The following is a 5,876-nucleotide window of genomic DNA, read 5'->3' as shown; positions in this document are numbered from 1 at the left end:
ATCACACATCACTGACCATCACAATCACATCACTGATCATCACACTCACATCACTGATCATCACACTCACATCACTGACCATCACATTCATCACTGACCATCACACTCATCACTGACCATCACATGACCATCACATGACCATCACACTCATCACTGACCATCACACTCACATCACTGACCATCACACTCACATCACTGACCATCACTGATCATCACACTCACATCACTGACCATCACACTCACATCACTGACCATCACATCATCACTGACCATCACATGACCATCACACTCATCACTGACCATCACATTCACATCACTGATCATCACACTCATCACTGATCATCACACTCACATCACTGACCATCACACTCATCACTGATCATCACACTCACATCACTGACCATTACACTAATCGCTGACCATCACGCTCATCACTGACCATCACGCTCACATCACTGATAATCACACTCATCACTGACCATCACACTCACATCACGGACCATTACACACTCATCACTGACCATCACACTCACCACTGACCATCACACTAATCACTGATCATCACACTCACATCACTGACCATTACACTCATATTACTGACCATTACACTCACATCACTGACCATCACACTAATCACTGATCATTACACACATCACTGACCATCACACTCATCACTGACCATCTCATTCACATCACTGATCATCACACTCATCACTGATCATTACACACATCACTGACCATCACACTCATCACTGACCATCACACTCATCACTGACCATCTCATTCACATTACTGATCATCACACTCACATGACTGACCATCACACTCATCACTGACCATCACACTCACATCACTAAACAATAGAGAGAAAAGGAGAAACATGTAAAGTGAGATGTTTGAAATCTGAATGTGGAGTAAAAGAAGCTGTAGGTTCTTCAGCTCCAGACAGCATTTTCAGGTGTTAATCTACTGGAAATACATTCATCATCACACTCATCACTGATCATCACACATTTATCACTGACTATCATACTCGTCACTGACTATTACACTCACATCACTGACCATCACATGACCATCACACTCATCACTGACCGTCACATTCACATCACTGATCATCACACTCATCACTGATCATCACACTTACATCACTGACCATCACACTCATCACTGACCCTTACATTCACATCACTGACCATCACACTCATCACTGACATCACACTCATCACTGACCATCACACTCACATCACTGACCATCACACTCATCACTGACCATCACACTCATCACTGACCATCACACTCATCACTGACCATCACACTCACATCACTGACCATCACACTCATCACTGACCATCACACTCATCACTGACCATCACACTCATCACTGACCGTCACATTCACATCACTGACCATCACACTCATCACTGATCATCACACTCATCACTGACCATCACACTCATCACTGACATCACACTCATCACTGACCATCACACTCATCACTGACCATCACACTCACTGACCATCACACTCACATCACTGACCATCACACTCATCACTGACCATCACACTCACATCACTGACCATCACACTCATCACTGACCATCACACTCATCACTGACCATCACACTCATCACTGACCGTCACATTCACATCACTGATCATCACACTCATCACTGATCATCACACTCACATCACTGACCATCACACTCATCACTGACCCTTACATTCACATCACTGACCATCACACTCATCACTGACATCACACTCATCACTGACCATCACACTCACATCACTGACCATCACACTCATCACTGACCATCACACTCACATCACTGACCATCACACTCATCACTGACCATCACACTCATCACTGACCATCACACTCACATCACTGACCATCACACTCACATCACTGACCATCACACTCACCACTGACCATAACACACTCATCACTGACCATCACACTCAAATCCCTGACCATGACGCTCATATCACTGACCATTACACACTCATCCACACCCACACTCATCGGATCCTTGGCAGAAACATCATACAGCAATGAACCTGAGATATTAGAGGAGTGGCAGGAGTTCTATCTCCCAGATCACATGTACATGTAGGTGATTGGTGTTTTTAAGGAGTTCACCTGTGACTCCCTCGAAGATGAACTGGTGCTGATGGTGTATGAGGATGGAAAAGTGTTTGCTAATGAAGGTAACAGGCTCCATCTTACCAATAACAACCTTAAGGAACCTTTGAACATGGCCTCCAGTTCCCAGGAACCAAAGAGTACAATCGAGGTCAAAGCTTTGAGGACATGTTGAGATGGACTTCAGTGTTTCTAAGTTTAATTCCAGCTTCAAGAGCTTCCTGATTTTCAATCTCTCATATAAAACCTTTACATGATCAGAGATCATCGATCTTCACAAACCTTTTACACAATATCATCTAGTGATACCTATATCATTTAGCATAATATTAGGAACAATAAGGAGAATTATGCATTATTCAATTATAAATAACACTTATTTATAATTAATATTATCTTTTTATTTTCTTGATATTTTGAGTCAGTGAGATCCCTTAATGTCTAAAATCAAACACTAAATACTTCTGATAAATCACACAGAAATATTATAACTTTAGTATTTTAATACATTATAGACTTACAGAGTGGAAGTGTAGTGTGTGTGTGTGTGTGTGTGTGTGTGTGGGTTTACACTGTTTAATGAAAAACACAGTCATTAGTGTTGCACAAGTCAGCTCACTCTTAGTGTCGGTCTCAAGTCCGGATAAATGTGGAGGATTGTGTTATGAAGGACATCCAGCATAAAACATGGCTTTAAGGAGAGGAATGTGGAAGGGCAGATGGTGGTGGATTTTGTTAAAAGGATGGATTTTGCTAAATGGCAGTGGTGAACACTTATTTTAAGAAGAAGGAGGATCATAGGATGATGTATAAGAGTGGAGGAAGGTGCACACAGGTGGACGATGTTCTATAGAGGAGATGCACCCTGAAGGAGATTGGAGACTGTAAGGTGATGGCAGGGGACAGTGTAGCCAGACAGCATCGGATGGTGGTCTGTAGGATGGTTTTGGAGGTGAAGAAGAAGAGGAGAAGAGTGAAGACTGAAAGAAGAATAAGATGGTGAAAGAGGAAAGAGTGTAGTGTGAGATTCAGGGAGGAGGTCAGACAGGGGCTCGGTGGTGATGAAAAGGTTTTGGATGATCGTGGAACTACTGCAGAAGTGATAAGGGAGAGTATGTATGGTTTAGAGACAGTGACATTGAGTAAAAGACAGGAGGTGGAGCTGGAGGTAGCAGAGCGGAAGATGTTGAGATGTTCGTTAGGAGTGACGATGGACAGGATTAGAAATGAGTTTATTAGAGGGACAGTGCATGTAGGACATTTTGGAGACAAGGTGAGGGAGGTGAGATTGAGATGGTTTGGACATGTGCAGAGGAGGGACATGGGGCATATCAGTAGGAGAATGCTGAGGATGGAGACACCAGCAAGGAGGAAAAGAGGAAGACCAAGGAGGAGGTTTATGGATCTGGTGAAGGAAGTCATGGCGGTAGTTGGTATGAAAGAGGCAGATGTAGAGGACAGGGGGGTATGGAGACGGATGATCCGCTGTGGCGCCCCCTAATGGGAGCAGCCGAAGGAAGAAGAAGAAGAAAAAAATAACAAATAACAATACCAAACAAATAAGTACAAGACTAGAACACTGTGATCAAATGTTTATTTCATGTTGTGCATGTCTTGTTGAGCACAAAGTCCTCGTTATCCACATTGAAATACACTATATGAACAAACAAAAAAAAGTATAGCGAAAGCGATTAGATAAATGTATTTACAAATAACCAAATTAATAACAAATAAATAACAAACAACTAACAATAACAAACAAATAACCAAACAACTAGAACACTGATCACTGTGAATTTACACTCAATGCTTTTATAGTATCATCATCATAAACTTGTTTGATGCTGTAGCGACTTCTGTTTTCCTCAGATCTTTTTTCCATACATCCTGTCATCAATCCATCAAAGTAATCTGTCATTGTTTGTACTAAATGTTGTAACTGATGGCTGTTGGAAATTGTGGCCATATTATTTGTAGCAATCAAGTATTTACTTCTAGCTTCAGTCTCAGCACAGTTACCAGGAGTATTTTTTTTTTGTGTGTGTTTAGATAGACAAAACAGCTGATTGCAGGTGAAACATGGTGGTGGTTTCACCTTGCTCCGGTTCTTTAATTTGTACGCTCTACAGGTAACACAACTCGGAAGTTCTGGATCTCTAAAGTCATCTGGAAACACTGACATCACAACAGAGGCCACTTTGGGATGCCAGACATGAAGACGGGAAACAGCAGTCATGATCTTGTTGGCGATGTGACTTCCACAGGACAGAGACACTCCATAGTATCCACACCTGCCACTCTCACAGATGCACATGTGGGATGGTGGGAATCAGAGGATATTGACCACCTGATTTGTGACAATTATGGAATAGATCAGGAAATATCTGTTTATGCACCACTGCAGCTGCATCGGTTGAGCCATACAATGTTGTGGTCTGAGGGAAAAGACATCAGTGAAATATCGAGGGAAATAAAAGTCACTTTATTATTCTAACTGATTCTGTTTCACTGACCAGTTCCAGGAAGTAGGAGAAAGGTGTTTTGAGAGGAACATTTGAATGGCCCTGGGAAAGCTTCCATACTACTCCTTAATATCTCGCTATCTTCAAAGATCTTCTCTGGTTCGTACAATTCTGAATGTATGTGTCATAAGAACAGGATGCTGTGGAGTATCTTAAGGAGAAATGAAAGAATATTATAAGAGCAGTGTGGGTGGGAGTTTGGGGGTCTCTGTTGTGTAAGTGTGAGCTGATAGACACAGTTCTGTGTGATGGAGAATGAATGAATCCCAGTCAAAGATTCAGCACAATAAATAAGATGAATCTGGTACTGAATGATTTCTGGATGGTTTATTTTAACCCTCTACTGCACAGCGTTGCCCTCAGGCAACAAAACAAATTCTTAAGCCCTAAATCTAGTGGATGTCTTTTTACATTTTTGCAATCAACTAGAACAGGGGTCACCAACCTTTTTGACACCGACTAATGTGAAGGGCTACCAGTTTAATACACAATTCTGAAATAACAAATTTGCTTAATTTACCTTTAATTATATGTTATTATTAATAATGAATGATATTTATCTCTGTCAGGGTCAAACTCAATTGCACATGGGGCCAAAACTCAAAGCACACTTTAGGTGGTGGGCCGAACAGGATTAACATTTATTGAACACACTAAAACAATGTTTTTTTTAACATAAATATGAATAAATACAGACAGGAATATTATTACAGAGTAAATAAATTTAAACTTAAAATAAATAGCTCTCCATTAAAATATCTCCTGTCAAAATTATACAAGTTAGAAATATGAACATGCTGCAAAAACCCTGAACAAATCAATAAAAATTGTGCTTTTAAGTAAATGTTAAAATCACAACAAATCAAAACAATCAGATTTCTTTGCTCTTATGCCATTTTATAAAAAATTATCTTAAACTTTAAATAACTTAAAATATTTTGCTCTCCATAAAAATATCTGGAGTCAAACACCAGACGTGTCACAGCTTCATCATGCAGCTCTTCAGAAACTCTCCCTCAGTAAATAACCTGCTGATGTGACTCTGATTTCTCCTCTGTTTTCACACCAGCTTCACTTTGTGATTTTGCTCTGGTGAAAAACGTCTGCTGAAATGTCAGATTCTTCTTTAACTCTTCTACTTTCTGTATCTTCTGCTCTGCATTCAGGTTTTTTAGCTTCTCCTGATGTTTTGTCTCGTAGTGCAT

The sequence above is a fragment of the Silurus meridionalis genome, chromosome 23 (genome assembly GCF_014805685.1).
Source record: "Silurus meridionalis isolate SWU-2019-XX chromosome 23, ASM1480568v1, whole genome shotgun sequence".
Taxonomy (NCBI): Eukaryota; Metazoa; Chordata; class Actinopteri; order Siluriformes; family Siluridae; genus Silurus; species Silurus meridionalis.
This window is presented reverse-complemented; position numbering follows the sequence as displayed.